Genomic DNA, 8,324 nt, shown 5'->3' with positions numbered 1-8,324 from the left:
CCGCGCCCGGGGCGGCCACTGCGGCGACAGTGCCTGGGTCCCCGCGCAGCGCCGCCGAGCCCGGGCGGGACCTTGGAAGTGGCGAGGCGGCCGGCCCCGGGCGAGCCCTGCAGGGCACAGGGAGCCCCAGCCCGAGGTTGCTCTTCGCGCCCGAGGATCGGTCTCGGCCCCCAAAGTGCGACGCACACGTCCACGTGAGTGTTTTCCAATTGAATTTAAGTAGGAAAACTCAGAGTAGCTGGTGGCTTAAAAAGGAGAGAATGAAAAGACAAGCCAGTAAGAGCTGTGATCCCCGCTTTCGCTCGGGCCCGCCTCTCCTTTCTGGGGACAGTGAGAGCGCAGACTTTTGTCAGAGCCTCCGCCGCCAACTTGTGCCGCGACCGCAGGTGCAGGGCCAGGCCGGCAGTGAGCCGCCCCGCTGTCACCGTGGGGAGGACGGTCCAGCTCCAGTTGTATTTAAATTGATATATACCTGTAGGTAACGGAAGCCAGGCTTTAGAAAGTCACCCAGGGAGAGCTTTCTCTGCTGATCTTGAGGGGAGAGCATTTTGCCTATACTGAAAAACCATTAGACCGCGTCTGAGCTTGCTTTCTGCAAAATGAAGAACGAGTCCAGTTTGAAAAGTTAGTGGTACCTTTGCTGACTGTAATTTTGGCGATCCGGTTTCAAAACTCCCTGACAAGAAGGCATCAGGTTACTTGCGAGTATATTTGAAAATATACCTTAAAAAAAAAAAAGTCAAGAATTCTTGGTGATTCCTTGGGAAACTCATGAGGATGAGATTGTTTTTTTCTTCCAATTTGGAGAAACAGTAGGACATGTAGAGAGTCAGAAAGCCCGTAGCGTCCGGACGGGCACAGCTTGCCTGCCCAGTTTTCCTTCTCTGCCCCGGGCTGTAGCCGACCTAGAGCGAATTCAAGGCAGCGTGCTCGGCTCAGCCAGCATGTTGCTTATCACCCCCCCTCACACACACATCCTGTATCTCCACTCCAAGACCCCTTGTTTCTGAACTTGGAGGCTCAAACTTCTCCTGAAAAAAATATCTACTTGCTACCCAAACCGACTTCTGTTAAAGGAGAAAAATTTATGGAAGTAGAAAGTAGGTAATATGGACAATGTTTAAACCTTTATGGAAATGGAAATGGTTGCAAGGATGGGTTCACTTGGTTTTGAGTAGAGAAGAGAGAGAAACCAGCAGGAAGCGGGCTGGAGCCTCTTGCATTTTTCTTTTGTTTGGAGATGTTGATGGGGTTCCTGGGACTTCTCTTTGAGGTGGAATTTTCAAGGTACTGATTTAAGTATGTTTTGGTATTCAGTGTGTCAGAATTGTTTCAGGGACAAAGCAGATTATTTGGTAACGTGGCTAAAATGTTAAACAGTGGCAAACGCCCGTCACAGGAAGATTACCTGCTTACATCATAAAAGATGTAGAACGTGTTAAAACAGAACTGTATGCCCAGATGTAAATAATGATGTCACGTTTTTAAATCCTATACAATTCTGGTTTGACATAATGTATCTGATTTCAAAACTTTTCAGGAACGAATGTGTTTATAGCTATTTTACGTGGCAAAAAATGTGCTTCCTGGTCTTAAAGTCCACCCTCGCTGATGTAAAAATGTGTTATTGAGTTAAATGGCCATGCTTTCTTCTCCTTTTGTTTCATGGTGGTAGTTGAAGGCAGGGGCTCTGAAAACTCCAGCATGCTAGGTTGTTTAATTCACTAGCGTTTTCAGTGAAGTGCTGCACCTTGAGAAATTAATTATACAGTCTCCGAATTCAGAAGCTTGCTGGCAATAATAGCCCCCCAGCAGCGCAGTCTCACAGGACGAGTTTGCGGGTCTGAGAATAAAAGTGTGCGTGTGTGATGGTTGGCTCTTTGGAGAAGTGAGTCCACAGCCTCATGAGGGAAGGTAGACCGTGGCTGTCCTTGGAACCAGTTCCTTTGTTGGGACATTAAGAGCGTAGTGAATTTCCTGGCCCAGAGGTCTGAAGCCCGGCCGTGCCAGGGGCCACTGTGTCTTCGTCACTTGGCCAGAGACAAGCGTTTGAGGCTGGTGGTTCTTTTCAGGGGAATTTTCCCCCCTTGATTTGGATCTCTGTGTTTGTGTTTAGGTAATACCGTCGCCCGTTGTCAACATACATGTCAAACTTTGGAAATTTGAGGGAACACGGTGGGTGCCATGTGATGAAATGCCCCTACCCCCACTTGGACAGTGGTCCTGTGTGCATTTCAGGATTAGGTGTGCATGAACAGATTCAGGAAGTAAAGAGATTCTGAGTCTCTGCGTGCGCGCACATACACACACACAGCTGGCGTGGAGAGGAGAGGGAGGCATAGGGACAGGGTGAGTGTTCACATCACACAGACCTGACGTGAGTAATGAAGCCCCTCCTTTTCGGTTCTGTTTGTTTGGTTGATTTTCACCTTTTACTAAAGCGAGATGGATTTTCCTCCTTATTCTGTTGAGTTTAGAGTAAATGATGTTAGTGCTTTGGGTGTCTGCCCAAGACAGTGTGTGCAGGCAATGGACTCACCGTGAACCCAGAGTCTGTCAAGGATAACACCATTCCACAGCTCGTGTGCGTTTTCCCCTTCCTCTAAGCTTTGTGATTATGAAATCATTTCGCTGAGAAATAAGTACTGGTTTTCGTTGCCTTATTCTAATGGAGATTCCCTCCGTGGCTCCGGCTCACAGAGAACAAACCCAGCCCCTTGTTGGTTCTCTGACAACGCTTGTGATGTGTGACTCTCACAGGCCTTCCCTGGGATTGTGACTCAGGCTTCTGGCCATGAGCCTTTTCTCTTTGGCCCCTTACCCTTAAGGTTACTCCCTGTCCGAGGTCAGTGTGTTGCTTTTTTTTTTTTAAGTTTATTTATTTTTGAGAGAGAGAGAGAGAGAGAGACAGACAGACAGAGTGTGAGTGGGGTAGGAACAGAGAGAGAGGGAGACATAGAAGCCAAAGCAGGTTCCAGGCTCAGAGCTGTCAGCACAGAACCCCCAATGGGGCTCAAACCCACGAACCGTGAGATCATGACCTGACTTAACCAACTAAGCCACCCAGGCACCTCCTGGTCTGTTGGTATTTTGGGAACCCACGGACATGCGCGCACGTGTGTGTGTGTGTGTGTGTGTGTGTGTGAGAGAGAGAGAGAGAGAGAGAGAGAGAGAGAGGGAGAGGGAGGGAGAAAACACAAGATGTAGAAAGATCAGTGAGCCACCCTCTTCCCTCCTTCAGGAGGGAAACCACTAGTATTGTCTACACCGTGAGGCAGACATTGTGTCTTGCTCACAACACGCACATGGGCATGTGTGATCTGGATGCCAGGGAGGCTGAGTTCCGGAGTATTGGTGTTATATGCACACACATGCGCACATACACACACAGGTTTCAAGGTCAGATAGGGTGGGACATAGCAGTGGGGCCCGTCGGGGACTCGTGCACCCCACCCAACTCCAGCTAGCGCAACATGGCTGGTCTCCTCCTAGAGACCTGAGGTGGTGGCAGTGGTGTTCTGTGCAGTGTAAGAAACAACTCTGCGCCTGGGCCGTCTCTCCGCGGCTCCGGTGACACCCTCCCTCCTGCGCCGTCCCTTTCGTAGCCTTCCTCTGACGCGGTGTTTCAACGTTGTGTGCTACTCTGACAAATGTTTTTAAGGCGTGACGACACGTGAGGCGTGAGGTGGCCCGTGGGGACAAGGACCAGTGTGCAGAAGTTCCTCCAGGGAGAGGGGCAGGGCCACCAGGCTTCTGTGCGTGTGTATCTGGGGGGTCACCCCTGAGAAGGGCCCACCGGGCGCCAGCCGAGGCCTTCGGCTACAGGCCTACACCGGCTTCCGTTGGCTTTTTGTCCTTGTCTGATTGTACTGTGATAAACAGGCCACCGCTGCCGCAGGCGCCCCCGGTCACCCACCCTGTGATGTTCTGTTAGACATGGCGAAAGCACAGAGCGCCAGGCCCGGGGAGTCTCTGGCTTGCCCGGCGCGGGTCCGGCCCTGTTTCCCTTCTCCCGCGTGGCCGTTTCTGCCTTTGGGGAGTCTTCCATGCCTGTTGACTAAGAGAACTCCCTCTGTCTTCCACCACAACTGAGACGTGCTCATAATCTCTGAACCCGCTTTGGTCAGGACAGGAAGCACAGGCTCCCTTCCTGCCCGTGTTTTCCTGAGAAAAAACTATCTTCCCTCCTTTTTTGCATATTTGGCTTATGGTCCCACCTTTCTCTCCGCCCCAGTGGAGTGTGAAGGCGGTGGTGGAGGACAGGGCCCGCCACCCCCGGGGGACAGCAGGGTCCCTCCCAGGCGGCCCAGGGTCCTAGGACCCCAGTCATCAGAAGGCAGCACCCCTAAGTCTCCGGGAGACCCAGGCTCACTGGTGAGTGCCCCCACGCTTTCTCTGCTGCGCTTGCATAGACGGGACAGGAGAGCTGGTGTGGCCCTCGCCCAGCCCCTGCCCCGCACCCCTCTGCCGCCTGTCTGGGGTGATGGAGAGCATCATTATGCACCATTTGCACACACCGATTTCAGGTTTTCCCGTGCTCCACCTCCTGACGGCTCGTGGTACAGGGGCCAGCGCTTAACGGATTGCCCAGGATGGGCCCTAATTAGTGGCAAAGCGCCTTCTTCGTATATTCTCACTCAAGTGTGCAATGATTCATTTTTTTCTCTAGCAATCAGCTCCCTGCTAAAGGAAATCTGACTCTCTTCCTGCTGTTTTCGCGCCAAAAGTGAACAGTAATGGACGTGGTGCTGAGCTGCCGGGCTCGGGGGGGTTTGGGGGACCATGGGACGTGAAAGGTGCACCCAGCATCCTTCCCTGCCCTCCCTCCCTCTCTCTCCCTCTTTCTTCTTTCCTGGGGGGAGAGGGCAGTTTGCAGAGTCTATACAAACAACAGAGAAAGAGCTGCATAAAGTATTTTTAAGTGCTCTTTTTCATACCGAGATGGGACTTTAAGCTCCATTTTCGAGATCATACCGATAGCAACACTCCAAGGAGTTTTCTGTTAGTTTGAAAGGACTTAAAATTGAGCCATATGGGTCCGAGTCCTTTCTAAAGCTAAGAGTTCCACGATGGACATTGATTCGTCAGTTTTGGAGTGCGTTTTTGTCCTTGAGTCAGATTTCCACTGACAAAGCCAGAGCAGGTGAAATAGCACATAAAATACCTCCTTAGCCCTAAGGTCTGGGGCGGGGCGGGGGGGGGGGATGTTTACTTTAGAATCTTCAGGAGAAATGAAAATGAGCAATTGATCTTTTGTAAGCTTGTTTCTGAGACGCTCTGCAATGTCCTCCAAGGCTTTTAATGGAAAGGAGAGTAAGGCAGCAACCCCCTGGTGTGAGCCCCACTTTTAGCCTGAAAAAGTGACCTTTTCCTCCTCCTTTGTGGCAGAGTTTCTGTGTAGGGCGGAAAATTAAAGTGATATGCAAAGAGATCCACGATGCAAGCGTATTGATAAATTAATTGTGCATCCCACTTCATTAAACTGAAATCAGACCGCTAATTATGGGAGGTTGTTAGCGATAAGGCAATTAATTCCCTATTAAAACCGGTTTGGAAATTTCGAGGGTTTTCTACACGTGTCTTCCTGCTACCGCCCGGAGTTGTCTGTTGTTTCCCTGGATTTCTAGAACCTCCAGCTCCATCTAGAGCAGGCGGGGCTTTTCGTAAAAGAAAGGAAACAAGATACTTAAAAGCGAAGCACTGACAGTAATTTATAATTACTCAAGGGCCGCAGAAAAATCTGCTTGTCCTGTCCAAACTTAGCCCTCCTATATTTTGCCGTCTGACCAACAGGAGCATTTTCTGCCAAATTATAAATAAAGACATGCTGGGTTTTTGTCCCTGCGAATGAGGAAGTTGTAAGCTTCTGTGAGGTTCTACTGGTGACACCCCACACCCTGGTTTGCATGAGGACCTTGTAGGCTAAAGGTTGTGCATGACCGTATGGGGTCCAAGCGGTGCAGGTTGGGCCTGCTACCCCTCAGGAGTTCATGTGGCCTTTGTCATTTGTGCCGGGTTATGCTGTGACCGAGTCTCTGTCTATCCCAGAATAAAGTGGACCTCTAGACCTTCTCTTGTGAATTTGATCCAATGGAACAGGCCACAGAGAGCATCCCGGGGTCTTCTTTTCTGTGATTATTTGGTTTACTGCCATAGCTAAGTCACTCTCACCAAGGACCAGGTACGTTGATTCCGCCTTCTCCTCTCGTCAGTAACAGTTTGACTTGACTTCACTGGAGTTGGGGGGCCGCATGAGGTTGGGTGAGCAAGGTGAATTCCAGAGTCCTGCAGCCGCGCTCTGTGTGATGTGAACACAGTGGGAAAACGTGTACCTAGGTGATTTTTTATGGCCCCGGCCACGTTACCCCACTTTAAGGGATTTTACTCGATGATCTGGGGGCGGGGGGGGGGTTGCCAGAAAGATCGGAGGAGCTCAGAGTTGTGTGTCTTCCTGCAGAGAGCGTTTCCCTTTGGCCCGGAAGCTCTGTGGCTTTAGGGGAGGGAGGCCGACGGCAGGGCATCTCCATTCTCCTCCCTGGAGCCAGGAGGAAACAGCCCCTTCTTTCTCCACCAAGCAGCCTTCTTCCGTCCTGGGGTAAACAGAAGGCTGGGTGACCATGAATCCCTTGAGGTGTTTGCTCCAGAGCACATTTTCTCCCCACCGTCCTCGCTAGGTTGGTCGATCTTGTCTCACTCCCAACCAGACAGCCAGAGACTAACCGGAAGTGAGGAAGGGTTACAGGACCTACGAGAATGTTCTCGGGGCAGATCTGCAGTGGCTCTCAGTTATTGGAAAGAACCCTCTTTGGATGGATTTGTGAACAACTGGCCATGCCTGTGGGGATTTGGATAGTTTTCTTTCTTTGGGTCTCAGTTAAATGTATCTCTCCTCAAGGAAACTCACACAGCTCTTCGTTTTAAAAAATAAAAGTCCAGCAGCCTTGTAGTATTAACCCTTTGGAGGAATGTTATGGGTGTACAACAAGTGGATTTGTGTGTTCTGTTTTAATTTTAGGCTTCCACACGAACCCATGAAATGATCTAACACCTTAAACAAAGCCACTGCTTAGACATTGAGAGAAGATACTGTTTCTTTGTGACGACAGCACATTGCCTCCCTTGGTAAAACACTTGAGTGCACATTGTAACTTTGTATCGATCCTTTTTTGTTTAAATGAAAAAAATAACTTCAGGGGGAAAAATAGGAACACCAAATTGTCCCTGGGCTCCTCTGTCTCTTCACTTTATAGTAAGAAATGACAAAACGTCAGCACTCTTGGGAATGTCGGTGCACATCATTATTTTGGGGCAGTTTTTATATACTTTTTAAAGTTATAAATCTTCAAGTGTCTGGGTGGCTCTGTCGGTTAAGCGTTGGCTTAGGCTCAGGTCATGATCTCACGGTTCATGCGTTCAAGCCCCACGTTGGGCTCTGTACTGACAGCTAGCTCAGACCCTGGAGCCTGCTTCGGATTCTGTATCTCTGTCCCTCTCTGACCCTCTCCTGCTCACGCTGTCTCTCTGTCTCTCAAAAATAAATAAAAAACATTAAAAAAATTTTTTAAGATGTAAATCTCATTTTTGTTGCACAGTCGCTGGCCATGCATGAAGGTCTTCTGAAATCGGGAAGAGGGTAGAAGAGAATGATTCTAAACTTAGATTTTTTTTTCTTTTTACTTAAGTGATGAAGTGAAGTGTAAAAAGCCATTTATATTTGAGGAAGCTGCTTAGGAAGTAGCCGCTGATGACAGTCAGAATCAGGAAAAGTCCTATAAAAGCGTATGTAAATTTTGAGCATGAAAGTCTCTGCTGTGGTGGTTGTGGAAACAGTAGTCACTGGGAGTAGTCTGAGAGCCTGCGGTCTAGTGCGGGGCCTTCTTCACTAGTACCTTTCCTAGAGCCTTGAAATAAGTCTCTTCTCTGCGTAGGAGAGTCACACAACGCCAGAACCTTCCAGGGGCCCTGTAAATCCTGCTCTGGACCTGCTTTTTTGAGAGCAAATGTGTGAGCATGGGGAACTGTCTCTCTAAGTCTGCCTTTTCTAGTTTAAAAAAAAATCCTAAATTCGAAGGCAATATCTCTCATCTTTTTTTTTTTTTTACCTCACTTGGAGACAGGTGGCTCTGTGATGACATTTAACAGTATTCTCGTGTTTTTTTCCTCCTGCGTTAAATATCTGTTTGCTGAGAATGTTTTCAAACAGCACACTTTTTAGCTGTATTTTGAAAAGGCTTCTTCGGTTCCCCTCTCCTCCCCCTTCCTCTTTTGCATATCAGTTCCTGCCCCCAAAGGGGGAGGGAGGGAAATGTGAGGACAGAATTGCA

At 49.3% G+C, this 8,324-nt stretch overlaps 1 protein-coding gene across 6 annotated transcripts in view; it reads left to right on the top strand.

Annotated features, from left to right (window-relative positions):
- The first annotated feature begins 6 nt into the window (after positions 1 to 6).
- IKZF1 (IKAROS family zinc finger 1) overlaps positions 7 to 8,324 on the top strand; it is a 97,143-nt gene continuing 88,825 nt past the window's right edge. For 2 of the 6 annotated variants that reach the window (XM_029930436.1, XM_029930442.1), the window contains exon 1: positions 7 to 194. The gene's annotated coding sequence lies outside the window, so the exon portion shown is untranslated. Of the gene's footprint in view, positions 195 to 268; positions 1,288 to 1,334; positions 2,350 to 3,159; positions 4,375 to 5,226; positions 6,182 to 8,324 lie in introns of those variants that run through there. The other 4 variants (XM_029930472.1, XM_029930459.1, XM_029930450.1 and 1 more) reach the window with 4 other exon arrangements.

The sequence above is a fragment of the Suricata suricatta genome, chromosome 2 (genome assembly GCF_006229205.1).
Source record: "Suricata suricatta isolate VVHF042 chromosome 2, meerkat_22Aug2017_6uvM2_HiC, whole genome shotgun sequence".
NCBI lineage: Eukaryota > Metazoa > Chordata > Mammalia > Carnivora > Herpestidae > Suricata > Suricata suricatta.
Note: the sequence above shows the minus strand (reverse complement) of the source record. Positions and strands in the feature narration are given on the sequence as shown.